Genomic DNA, 14,664 nt, shown 5'->3' on the forward strand with positions numbered 1-14,664 from the left:
TTGGCGCCAAAATACACAACCGATGGGGGCTCCTCCAGGTTTTGCTAATCCACCTGTTCGTCCAAACAACAACTTTATTCCATACCGCCAAGGAAATAATCAACAATACCAACAAAGTCAATTTCAAAATAATTCCAATGCTAATTATCAAAACAACCGCAGTCTTGTTCCAGCTAATCCAGATCCCAACTATAATCAACAACTTCTAAGCAATAATCGAGAACTACTACCTGTTGCACAACAAACGCCAACCGCGTCGGATAGGACAAACGAGACTTTCTTAGCTTACATGAACAAACAGTCTTAAATTTTAACGTCTATCCAACAATTACTTCAACAATTGGCACAAGAAAAGAGTCAGAAAGGCGTGTTTCATGCACAAGCAGTTCCAAACCCTAAACCAGCAAACACAGCCTTTGAACTCACCAATGCACCTGGTACAAGCACAAACAACCAAGGTGAGGTGCATGCAATCACTACTTTACGATATGGAAAAACTGTAGACAATCAAATACGTATGCCAGATGATCAACCAAAAGAACCCGAAGGTTCCAATGAATCTATTTCTAATAATGAACCTACGCAGGAGTCCACAACTCCAACAAAGTCAACAACTCCGAACGTAGGAAACAAGCAAGTAGATCCCTTTGCCAAATTTCAACCTAAGGCTCCGTTTCCTGCACACTTGGCAAAGAATAAACCTGATGATAATTTTGCTGAAATTCGAGAAACTTTTCAAAATTTGACAATCAACTTACCTTTTCTCGATGCCTTAAAGCTATTACCAAAACATGCAAAATTTCTGAAAGACATGTGCATCACAAAAAGGAGAACTAATGTTCCTCAACAAGCGTTCCTCACTGAACAATTTCCCTCAATCACCGAACACAATGGTATAGTCAAATACAAGGACCCTGGTCGACCAACAGTTCCATGCACCTTAGGTGACAAATATACGGCTACTGCGCTACTAAACCTAGGAGCTAGTGTGAACTTACTTCCATATTACTTATTTAAATAACTAGGTCTTCATGAGCTCAAGCCTACCACCATGACTCTATAGTTAGCTGATCGTTCCATAAAGTATCCAAAAGGAATTGTGGAAAACGTCCTTATAAAAGTCCAAGACTTCTTCTATCCTGTAGACTTTGTTATCTTGGATACAGAAGTTGCATGTGATTCCATTCCTATCATCTTAGGACGTCCATTCCTAGCAACTGCTAATGCTCTTATTAACTGTAGGGATGGTTCCATGACCATGTCCTTCGGGAATCTTTCGGTCGAAGTAAATGTGTTCAAGTTGATGAAACAAATTCCAGAGCCTGACATTGATGGTGAGGTGAACAGGGTTGACAGCATTCCGCGAGAGTATTTAACAAACTCTTTTCCAGAAGATGAAGTGTATCAATTTCTTTCCTTTAGTGAATCCAAGTTTGAGGACGATGATTATACACAAGAAGTAAATGAGTTATTAGAGTCAATACCATTAGTTGACCCTATGACTGTGGTGTCCACTAACTTGGATGATCATAATTTTGTTTACTCATTGGACGATGACTTTCCTCAAGAATCTTTAATACCCACTCCGCCCACCCCTGATTTAAAATCTCTTCCTTCGGAATTAAAATACATACAGCTAGACCCAAATGGTCGTCACCCAGTTATCATTTCTTCACAGTTGACTGACGATCAGAAAACTCGTTTAATTAATGTAATTCAAGAACATCGTTCTGCTATTGGATGGTCCCTCGATGACATTAAAGGCATTGAACCTACTGTGTGCACCCATCGCAAACACCTTGAAGAAAATGCTAAGACGTCGCGTGAACCACAACGTCGACTAAACCCTACCATGAAAGATGTGGTACGAGAGGAAGTGTTAAAATTACTCGATGCGGGTATTATTTACCCTATCTCTGATAGTGTTTGGGTGAGTCCTGTACACGAGGTTCCAAAGAAATCTGGCATTACAGTTGTGCGAAATGATAAAGATGAATGCATTTCCACTCGTATCCCAGTGAAATGGCGAATATGTATTGACTATCGTAAACTTAATGCCGTTACTCGTAAGAATCACTTTCCACTTCCATTCATCGATCAGATGCTCGAACGTTTAGCTGGTTATGCCTATTACTGTTTTCTTGATGGTTATTCAGGTTATTTTCAAATAGTCATAGACCCTGCTGATCAAGAAAAGACCACGTTCACCTGTCCATTTGGTACATTTGCATATAGACGAATGCCTTTCGGCCTTTGCAATGCACCTGGTACTTTCCAACGCTCCATGCTCCACATTTTCAGTGATATGGTTGAACGGTTTATAGAAGTATTTATGGACGATTTCTCAATATATGGAGATTCTTTCGATAGCTGTCTATCAAATCTTGTAAAGGTCTTTACACGTTGTGAAGAGAAAAACCTTGTACTTAATTGGGAAAAATATCATTTCATGGTTACAAAAGGAATAGTCTTAGGACATATAGTTTCAAAAAGCAGAATCGAAGTCGACAAAGCTAAGATAGAAAAAATTGCTTCACTTCCTATACCAAAAACAGTTCAAGACATTCGTGCATTCTTAGGACACGCAAGTTTCTATAGGAGATTTATTCAAGATTTCTCAAAGGTTGCTCGACCTTTAACAAATCTCCTGCTTAAAGATGCCATTTTTTACTTCAGTTTCAATTGCAAACAAGCCTTTGAGATTTTAAAAACCGCATTAACTACCGCCCCATAATTCAACCACCCGATTGGTCTAAACCTTTTGAATTAATGTGTGACGCGAGCGACTATGCTATTGGAGTTGTACTAGGGCAACGTCGAGAAGATAAGCCAGTTGTCATTTACTATGCAAGTAAAACCCTTAATGAAGCTCAACGTAACTATACCACCACTGAGAAAGAGTTTCTCACCGTTGTATATGCTTTGGATAAGTTTCGTCCTTACCTAGTGGGTTCTCCAACTATTGTCTACACTGACCATGCAGCACTTCGTTACCTATTAGCGAAAAAAGATGCAAAACAAAGGTTGATCCGTTGGATTCTCCTTTTGCAAGAGTTTACTATCGAAATTAGAGATAAAAAAGGTTGCGAAAATGTGGTTGCAGACCATTTATCACGACTCGTCAGTGATGCTGATAATGATACGGAACCTATCTGTGATTCCTTTCCTGATGAACACTTGTACTCTATTTTTTCATCCCCTTGGTACGCTGACATAGTAAATTACTTAGTTACCGAAGAAGTTCCTTCATCTTGGTCTCGTAATGACCGAAAAAAGTTTTTATCCACTGTAAAATTCTATTTCTGGGATGATCCCTACCTCTTCAAGTATTGTTCAGACCAACTAATCCGCCGTTGCATTCCCGACTGGGAACACACTGACGTGTTATCCTTCTGCCATGAACAATCTTGTGGTGGTCATTTTAGTGGTAAGAAAACTGCGGCCAAGGTTCTACAATGTGGATTTTATTGGCCAACACTATTTAGAGATGCACATGAGCATTGCAAAGCATGCAATCGCTGCCAGTAGTTAGATCGCATTACTCAACGCAATATGATGCCCTTAAATCCAATTTTAATTGTGGAAATCTTTGATGTATGGGGCATTGATTTCATGGGTCCATTTCCAAATTCTCATGGCTTCCTATACATACTAGTAGCAGTTGATTAGGTGTCAAAATGGATTGAGGCATTAGCATGTCGTGCTAACGATCATAAAACGGTCGTTTTGTTCGTAAAAGAAAATATTTTCTCTCGATTTGGTGTTCCAAAAGCTATAATTAGTGATGGGGGCAAACATTTCTGCAATAAAATTTTTGAATCATTAGTAAAGAAATATGGAGTCACACATAAAGTGGCAACTCCGTATCATCCTCAAACCAGTGGTCAAGTAGAAGTCTCTAATAGAGAGATCAAATCCATTTTGGAAAAAACTGTCAATCCATCTAGAAAAGATCGGTCTCTACGATTATCGATGCCTTGTGGGCATACTGAATGACTTTTAAGACACCTATAGGGATGTCTCCGTATCGCCTCATTTTTGGAAAACCGTGTCATCTGCTGGTTGAACTTGAGCACCGTGCTCTATGGGCCATCAAAAGCCTCAATTATAACACTAACGTGGCAGGCGAAAAGAGAAAATTACAGTTAAATGAGCTTGAGGAAATTCGGAGTGATGCCTATGATCTCTCGAAATCCTATAAAGCCAACATGAAAAGAGTGCATGACAAGCACATATTGAGAAAAGAATTCAAAGTAGGTCAAAAAGTTTTGATGTACAACTCAAGATTACACATTTTTCCAGGAAAATTAAAAACTCGATGGTCTGGTCCTTTCACTGTCTCTGCTGTCACCCCTTATAGGGCTATCTCTGTGAAAAACATAAATGATGATAGCGAATTTCAAGTAAATGGCCAACGCCTTAAACATTATCATGAGTTGCGTTCTCCAGATGTCGAAGAAACTCTTCTAAATGATCCAATCTACGCAGACTAACTAATCGATTCGCTGGTGTACTTCTTTCTTTTTATTTAAACAAGAAAAGTACGCCATTTGGGTAGCCAGGCCCTCTTCTATTTTCTTTTCTAAAAATCCCTAGAGTGTGTGGTTGCAAGCGCCGGAACCTTAGTCCACAAAAACTCTACTTCAGAATTGAGTATAAATGTTTTCTGATAATCGAGCAAACGTGCCTCCTGGAAAACAATGGGTACCAAAGATTTCAACTAGCTCCTTCTTTCTCTTCCCTTTTCTATTCTCTTCCTCGCGAGCTTCAACTAATCATTTGGTGTAAATCTCACCCATCTCGAATAGGTAATGGTCATAGTACTTTTGCTCGAAAGCGACGGGCGAAAAGGATGGGGTGGTGTATGAACTGTCAAACTCCTTTCTGTCCAGGTCTTGATCTTCTATCCGAAATGAGCCGGTATAAGGTATATTATTGTCTGACACCAGCTCAGCAGGATAAACTTCGTCGTCGTCCCATTGTTCCCACAGGTTGGGATTCGTCTTGAGGATCTGACGTTAAAAGACTCACATTCGTCTTGAGGATCTGACATTAAAAGACGTGCCGTCTTGAGGATCTGACATTAAAAGACTCACATTCGTCTTGAGGATTTGACGTCTTGAGGATCTAACGTTAAAAGACTCACATTCGTCTTGAGGATCTGACGTTAAAAGACTCACATTCGTCTTGAGGATCTGATGTAAAAAGACTCAACATGTATATACTCGTTTGTTTTTCTTTTGTATTTTTCCCTTAGCACCCAGCATGGTGCCCAAAGAGAGTCGTGATATACAACATCGGACATTTCCTAGTTCGTGCAGGCAATGGATTCCACCCAGGCCAACCCCGATCAGTTTTCTATGTGACTATTTTGGGGCGGCTTGAGGCTATACTATATGTACTAAGGGTAATATTATTATTAGACCATTGCACATTGGTCAGGGATGGTACCGTCCTGAACCCTAGGCCCCCAAAACATAAAGGTTAAGCAACATTCTGGCTGGATTGGGCTCGCCCCAGAGCCGACATGAAAGTTGCCTGATTTAAGCTGTTGTGATATGTTGTTTCTTTTGGACTTCTGGTGATGTTGTCACGTTCCTCTCGATTTGTACATTTGTAAATAAAAGTGTAAATAAATAAAAACCAAAGATTGTAAAAAAATAATAAAAAAATAAATAAATAAATAAAAAAAATAAAAAATAAAATAATAATAATAAAAAAAGAGGTTTGAATATGATTTTCTCATATTCTAGTGGATGGCATTTTTAATTCCGATTGTTTTGATATCTCATCCGTTCAATTCGGAGTTCAAACGAATCGAATTTCCACGTTTGAAAATTCGGATCATTTCAGGACGAAAGGGGGATTTCTGGAATTCAATTGGGCTTGGGCAAAAATTTTACCGACCCAAAAATCAAAAATCCGGATACAAAGCCCACGCGCGAGGCACCCACGCGTCCACCCCTCTCATTTCTTCTCCCACAAAAATCGGATCTTGGTCCCCCCACACACCACTCGCGCGTGCGACCTGCCACCAGTGAATTAGACCCGCGCACGCGGGCCAAACTCCACCAAACTCAACCCCCTTCCTCCAGCACCATCTCCTCCACCTCCTCTTGCTATTTGCACCCTAAAAATTTCATCTACACCGCGCTATGGCAACACGAAGGCGAATCACAGTTGAGAAAAATTTCGGAAATCTCTACAATTCCGGGATGTTTCACCCATTTTTCGATGAAGAAATTGCTAGTAGAGAGTGGGAATATCTATTGCATCGAATTCCAGCTCATTATTCCGAAGAATTGGGGTTGAAATTTTACAACAATGGAGGTTTCCGGGGTGATGGATTTTGGATTACGGCGGATGGGTTGGAACGTGAACTCACACTGGAGTTGATTTCGAATACCACACAGATTCCGATAAACTCTGATAGTTCGACCCTGTTATTGTCAGAGTATCCGTCTACGAGGGATTTGATGTTTGACACGCTTCTCGAGGGAGAGTACAACACCGCTCGAATCAAGTGTACCAAAGATTCGCTTCGGGCGTAACCAACTAGCCGTCACTCGATGGGGCGTGCGCAAACGCCATTGGAACTTCAAAGACGTCTGACGTGAACAAGACTTTCTTGCACCTTCTGTGGATCCTCCAGGAGAGGAAGCACACCTTCTGTATGGTCCATTTCCTGGGCCATATTCTCACGACCGCGTCAAACAGGTCAGCTCCTCTTGCGGTACTTGTTACTCAGCTTATGCTTAACTTAGGATTTCAGTTCGCTACTCCTTTCATTGAAACTAGGTCTTTCGAGAATTTTGGAATTTTTGAGACTTGTGTTTTGGACCACTGGGACCCAGTAGCTAGAGATGACATTGAGCATGATAACGTACCTCCTCCTCCTCCTTCACCACCAGACTGTTTTAATAAGGCTACCATGAGCCGAATCAACACGCCCATAGAAGCCTTGAGGCACATGAATACTAGTATGCGCAGGATGTTTCTTCGTCAGGAAGAGATGCTTACTTCACAGAATGACTTCCAGCAAGAAATGCGCAATCGCCAAGGCCATTTCCAGAGAATGATGATGGCAAATCAGCAGCAATTCCAAGATCAATTCCTACAAGATCTATATAGGCCACATTCCGGACCGGCCCATTTCGGCCAAAAGTTAAATTGGCGGGCCGGCGGCGTAAAACCGGGTTCATCTTCTACTAACCCGGAGGATTCCCAGTAGCTGTTTACTTTCTTTGGTTTAGAAATGACTGTGTCATTTATTTCCCTTATGCATTGCATTTTTATTTTTCTAGTGATAAAATTATATATCGGTTTATTTCTCATAATTTTCTATCTCCAGACGGTTTGAATGAGAAATTATTTACGTTATGCGAATATAGTACTTTCAAAAATATTAGTTTGCTTCTTGATTCATTGGGCCTACTCTCAAAACCCAACGGTCATAACCCAACGGACTGATCCAAACGGTCAGAAATCTAATTATAAATACAACTCCCCTTTTCCACTATCACTCATCCCCTTCTCTCACTCTTCACAAATTCTTCTTCAAAAATTCTCACATTCTTGACCATAATGAATCAAATAGAGCTATGGGAAAAGGAGCAACGCGAATGGGCTATCACAATATTCGTGATAACAGTGTTTATTATTGTTCTGCTGTCACTGATGCATAACATGATCCAGAACATCTAGATCTATGTAACCATCTCTCTTTCTGTCTGTCGTTTTGTATATTAGTATGGTGTGTTAAATAATTCTCACACATTTGTACGAGTTACGTATTAAATGGAGAAGTCTCGTATTAAATATTTGTGTATTTTAATTGTCTTCTTCTCTCTTCTAAAAATTAAAAAAATAAAATAAATAAATAAACAAACCATATCAAAGACACACCATTCAAAAATTAATTACTCTATACTAGAGGTGTTCAAAGAAGATCGCGCACGCTACAAGGTACGCGTAACAGTCGTCACACATGTAGCTCAATTATCCTATCCATATTCTATTACTGAAGTATGATCATAAATTCTGAAATTACGTGTAAGTCTAACTATCCTGTGAAACTTTTCTCCGTATTTTCTAACATTGAACCATCTCATTAATTGTCCTTGGAAATCTGACATGACAAGAATTACTATGGATCCCCATTGATGCTGTTCATACTCACATGGGTCATTAACTACACTTGGAATCCAGATTGGTACAGACTCATAGATTGGCTATAAATCTCTTCTTTTTCAGCCATTCTTATTCAAACAATTTTCACTATCCTTCCCTCAAGAATACTACCAATGGATCAACCAAGAAAAATAACGGTGAGAAAGACTACACGAAAACTTTCGAAGATGGCGGTTTTCTCCTTATTTTGACACTCAAATCATATCGTCGGATGGGCCTCTTCTATATCATTCAGCAGCTGGTTATTCTCGAGAATTGGTTTTAATGTTCTACCAATTTAGCGGATCTGAAGATGGAAAATTCTACTTCAATGCCTATGGACGACGATCGGAATTGACTAAGGAAATGATCTCCGACATACTTCAAATCCCAATGAATACCCAGGAGTCCCTTTTTCCAGAGTCATCTTTTGAGTCCGCCAAATCTTTACTACGAGCTACCGTATCTCATGACGAAATCGGAAATACACATCACATTGTTCTTCAACGCTCTTTGAAACAGAATCAACGTGTTGTGCTCCACTGGTTGGGACACAATGTGGTAGGTACATCACACCAATCAGAAGTCACAAAGTCTCAACTTCACCTACTTTGGATTTTGCAGACTCAACGAGATGACTTTTGTCTAATCCAACACCTCTGGAACGTAATCACCAAGAAAACAAGAAGGTCAGCACCTCTACCCACTTTAGTCACGCAAATTATGATGCGTTGGGGTTATCTAGTCATTTCTCCAGAAACACCCCTTCAAAGAGCACATATACATGTACTCCAAACAGACTACTCCGTTGGTTTTTGGACTCCTGATACTTTGATCGATGAACATACCGAACCAAGCTTAAATTCTGACCATTTCTTTGATGAAAATGCCATGTTTAACATTTTTAATCCCATGGAAGGCATTCAATTTCTTCATCAGGGCTTAAGGGAACTACACGCTCGTCAGAATATCATCATTACAACTCTTACAGATTTCTAAGACCGTCAAGCAATGCATAATGTTGAACAGGAGGAGATCTTGGAAAATCATTCTCAGTCCTTGCAAAATCATGCTCTCCTAATGGAAAATCAAACTGTACTCTCTGCCAGCCAAGGGGACATTCAGATGCAGCTCGGCCAACAAATTGAAGAACTAAACAGTCTGGTGCAAGATATGCGTCTCCAGAATCAACATAATAATCCATGATTTCCTAATAATACTCAGTCAATAAATAAATATTCGTATATATTATTACATTTTTAGTCATATTATTATTTTTGTCTTATCTTTGTGTTTTCTTTTGTACGAAACACTATTAGGATTTTCATCATTTCTGTTGTGACTAATATAATTGTAACATGTGATTATAGGAGGGTCTATTTCCTTCTAGCTCATTTATCCATCCAGTTTGCCTTTGTCGTTACTTATTTCTTTACTTGATCCATTATGGCATCTTCATCAATTGCATCTTCATCAAACATGGTACCTCCAAAACTCATTCCTGAGCAATCCTTTCAGTCTATGATGGATTCCAATACCTATGGTCATCTCTTCCGTGACTACATTACAAACATTGGGTGGTCTTCCCTAATCCTTCAACCTGACCAAACTTATTTTCCGAGTTTGGTTGCATACTTTTATGCTAATATGGAAGACATACCAGCATTTAACCATGCGCATGGTTTCTACTTAGACGGGTTCACAATCCGAGTTGGTGACACACCCCATATCTTTTCTGAACAACAACTTGCCCTAACTTTGGATCTTCCATTTCACGAACCTGTTGCATCATGGCATTACATCTATCATAATTATTACCGTTCCTTTCAGTGGCAAGCATTTCGTGACACTTACGGTGATGGTCTTGCGATTACATGAGAAGGAAATGGCTATGTGGCATGGCGTGACGTCACCATTCCCTTAGCAAGCATGACCATGAACATGGGGACTGCGATGTTATTTGTACTCCTGAACATTATGGGAGATTAGCATTTTTCTCGCCAATGAGGTCGCTTACGCGTCGTATTCAATTACACTAGCTCAAGGTCATACATTATTTAACATCTTAGGTTGTGTTATCTCCAACCTGAAATAAGCTCGCACTTTTCAGGATCAGTATATACTTTTACCGGTCACTGCTTGCTGAATCATGAAGACACATTTACCACAGTTTGCAGCTACTTTTCATGACTAGGTCAAGGTCGATTCTATGTGCCCAGCAAACAGAATCATTCGTTCATTAAGGTTTCGGCAATGGAAGCGTCCCGCTCGGTACCTGAGGCATGTTCGTTGTTACCCGAAGGATGAAAATATGAAAACACATTTGAGGAAATCTGGAGACGAAGAATGGGCAGAAATTTGGCAGACTATTATCTTTTGGCGCGATGCTAAGGAAATGCATTTCCTTCAAGAGGACGCCAGAGCTTCACATCCTGCTGGATGGTAAACTTGAGCTTGCCATTGTACATATATCTAGCTAAACCTCATGTTTGGTATGCTATTGTTTTTCATTATTTCGTGTGTTATGTTTAGTGTGCTATTGAACATTTTCTTGTTCTTTCTGAATAATATATTATGTTCTCTAACCTTTCTGTTCCAGCAATCTAGCCCTAATTTTGCTCACGGTTCTCAGGTACTTTCTCTATTTATTTATTGATCCTTCGAGGACTAAGCATCATTCTGTTTGGGGGTGCTTTAACCAGTAGCAAAAATTAGGCATATTATAGCATGTATATAGTTTTTATTTTCATTGAACTTAGTGACAAAGTCTTGTTTCCTTTTCAATGATGAAAATTGTCTAGAAATCTCACATAAGTATCTGAATTAGGATTTGTTTTTAAGAAACTTAAGATAATACGTATGCAATAGTTTAAACATCTTTTCATGAAAATTCATGCACTGAGTATCATCGATTGTACATAGCAGTAAGTTTCTGGAACCAATGGTTAGTTACTTAAACTATAAATCCTGTGAGAATCTAACCAAAAGCCTTGACATGAGTGATTTGTGTGTGATGACACATAGGAGTAGTTTTTCCGATTAGAGGAAATCATGCATCTACTTACTTGATCACCACCCGAACCCTAGGCGAGAATTTAGGCCGTCTTTGGATCGACATAGCTAAAAATTCTTACCTGTTACAAATTTTACCGCTAGTCACTTCACTGAACCTTTCATCAAACCTTTCACTTTCACCAAAAAAAAAAAAAAAAACCCATCTATTAAACCAAATAAAAGAACCTACCTAAGTGATGAATATGAAAATAGGATGAAATGTGGAAGAATAAAGAGAAAGACTTGTCCCAAATAAAAAGTCGGGTTACTTGCTTCGGGAAAGAAAAATAGAATCATGTTCTTAAGCCATATATATATATATATATATATATATATATATATATATATATATATATATATATATATATATATATAAAATCGTCATCAGTATCCAGAGGCTTAAGAACAAGGTTGGAGAAACTCAGTTAGAAGAAGTAAAAGAAACAAGAATTTCTCTAGTATAAATATATGAAGACCCTATTATCTCATACTCGTAAATTTTGATTATCCATTTCTATTTTCTTGTACACTATCACCTAAGCCCCTCAATACCTAATAAAGACCTCTAGCTCAATTAGGAGTAGGTTGGTGTGATAATAAGTAGTAGACGTGATTGATCGACATCGGCTCCTCTGACTGTCATTGAGATGTGAGGAAACGTGTGCCCACTGCACACTGGAGTTAACAAAACCTGAGTGGTAAAATTTTGAGTGAAATTGTGTTTCGACACATACCTGTGAGAACCCATTTAGGTACGCTCTCCAAAGGATCCAGAAACAACCCTGCTAGTACATTTCAATGAAAAGTTCACTGCATGCATGATCATATGTAGATGTTTTAATTATTGAATATATATTAGGTTGAGTTTCAAAGAAATCAATCATCGTTCCCTACTAAGGAGATGTATGGATATCTGAGATTAAATTAGGAAACGAGTTTTTGTCACTAAGTCGTTGTAGTATAAATGAAGTTTGTGAGTATCTTCTCTAGAAAACTCTCACGAGGCTATAACTCGTCCACTAGGGAAGTCCTAGTGGTTCAAGGCCTTGTTGCATATGGTCAATGCAACCGCACTCTGCGAAACGAGAATTAGTTAGGACTACACATTTTTGGCCACTTATCTGTTTTAATGTCTCTTCTTTGCTTGAGGACAAAAAGTAATCGCTTTGGGGGAGTAGTGTGATAAGCACCCAAAAGTGTATTATGAAACCCCATTGAGACATATAAATTTGGTTAATTATGTGTTTAATAATCATGAAATAAATATGTTTTCATACTTTTGCAGGTATTTGCAGTAAACATGGAAATATTGGTTAAACCTGCGATAAAGCACGAGGAACGACATATATATGAATTCTTATAAATCCGCACAGAAGCATCAAACTTCCGAAGCTCTTACCTCTTAAACCCGGGACTCGAATCGCGACAAGAGAGTCGCTTTCGACGATCGTATGATGAACTCTACGCATAGGCGGGAAGTTGTAAAATTGCCCAGAAACCGAACTGCCACTGGACTGCACATGGACCCACCATGCGGGGCCACAAGATTGGATGAGTCATCAATCATGGAGTATGTCAAGACAAAAATAACAAATTATTGGTGCAAAGTTGACACCTTGCATGTAATAAATTAAATTAGGTGTTAATAGTGAAAAAAGGCAAGGTGTCACTTTGTTTTAATGTGGTGGATAAAAATGAATTAATGTGGTTTGATGATTCACGTGGGAGGAAATGAGATTTCTCTCAAATGGAGAAGAAATTAGACAAGGGTGGGGGACACTCCATTTACTCCTTTGACTTCTTTTCCTTACATGGTATTATTTTAGTTCCTTAGTGGAAAAATCATAAGTTAGTTTTTAGTTTTTATAAGAAAAGCTTGTAATAGTTTTAATGGAGGAAACACTTGTTTTCTTCTAGAAAATAAATAGAAGTGAGTTTGATTGTTTGTCTTTCTTCTCTCTCTCTCTCTCTCTCTCTCTCTCTCTCTCTCTCTCTTTTGATTTCCTAGTTTATAAATTCTTGTCCCAAGGATCATGAGCTAACTTCCCTTTTGGGGAGTTAATCCAACTCATGTGAGGGTAAATCCATTGTTGTTGGTTTGGTAGGTTGTTAGGAAGAACAACTAGCTCTACACCCTATCCCAAAATGATAGTTGGTGTAGTGTCTAGTTAGGAATCAAAGTAATGAGCTTAGAGATAAGTCATTGCTTGGTTCCACTTGCTAGCATGTGTGAGCTCTTAAGTGAGCCATACATGCTAGGGATCAAATATTTTCTTCCATTAGGGGCTTGTCTATGAGTCTAGGAAGAATCAAATAACATTTTTCAATTCAACAACTAATGATAGTTTCACATGAGGAGGATTAACTCTCCACCTTTTCTTTCAAATCTCTATTTTGGTATTAAGTGCATGTTTTCAAACTTTAATGTCTTTCTTAATGTTTGTGTAGGAAGGAAAACCTAGCATTAATATTATAACCTTACTCCTTAGTTTCCTTTATTGTAACATCCAATTTGTAGTTGTTCTAAACTTTAGGTTAGTTCGAATCCTTACTTTAGCTTTACGAAAACGAAAATCGTGAGTAAGGAACTTTGAGTTGATTTTTTTATACCAATTTAGAGAGTTCAAATCTCTAACTAGTAAAAGAACAATATCACTATACACAGACCTTGAGAGGCAATCACGTGCTGCTTCACGACCTTCCTGCGTTAGCATGTATCTGGGAAAAAGAACAGCTACAATCATCAGCATACAGAAACCAGGTTAAGCTGTATAAAATGAGTAAAAAATAGATATCACCGTACTTCATGAAGTAAACATATATTCTTCTTTAATATCTTTTAGTTTTATCTAGTTCTTTAGGTCAGTAAAAAGAAATTTATTACAACCAGAGAAAAGGGAAGTAACCATAAGCAAGCACCACGCTAAACGCCAAAAGCGAAGTATTAAAAAACAAGAAAAACATTCACGACACAAGAATAACTTTTCCTAAATTATAATATCCCCTCTAAATACATAGAAAAGAATGCCTAACACTGATAAATTTTCCTAACACAATATATACTCTCAAAATATTGCAAAAATAGCATAGAGAAGAGATGAGTTCCAAGTCATACTTTGCAGGGTTACTTGATTTTGCAACCAATCCTTTCGTAATCAGAGTACTCATGGCATTCCATCCACTATACCACTCCTTAGGTGAATTCACAAACTGTCCTTGTCTTCCTTTTCCCAGTTCAGGACTATAGGCAAAAGCAAATGTGGTTAGGAAATAAAAAATCTTGATAAATCAATTAATCATAAAACTAACAACGATAGAACATACGCAATCGGCACTCTTGAAAGCCCACTTGCTTCAGCCACATCAATAAGTTATTGTTTTTTCATAAACTCTATTCCATTTGTAGCTCTCCTGAAAACTCAAAGTTCTACTCATCCTTAC

At 38.5% G+C, this 14,664-nt stretch overlaps 1 long non-coding RNA gene across 1 annotated transcript; it reads right to left on the reverse strand.

Annotated features, from left to right (window-relative positions):
* Nucleotides 1-13,885: 13,885 nt before the first annotated feature.
* LOC147485299 (uncharacterized) lies at nt 13,886-14,652 on the reverse strand. The gene is made up of 3 exons (XR_015200728.1): nt 14,548-14,652; nt 14,339-14,464; nt 13,886-13,941 (listed from the first exon to the last, which is right to left on the reverse strand). It is a non-coding gene; the product is annotated as an uncharacterized LOC147485299 (long non-coding RNA).
* Nucleotides 14,653-14,664: the final 12 nt, after the last annotated feature.

The sequence above is a fragment of the Coptis chinensis genome, chromosome 7, assembly GCF_015680905.1.
Source record: "Coptis chinensis isolate HL-2020 chromosome 7, ASM1568090v1, whole genome shotgun sequence".
Lineage (NCBI taxonomy): Eukaryota > Viridiplantae > Streptophyta > Magnoliopsida > Ranunculales > Ranunculaceae > Coptis > Coptis chinensis.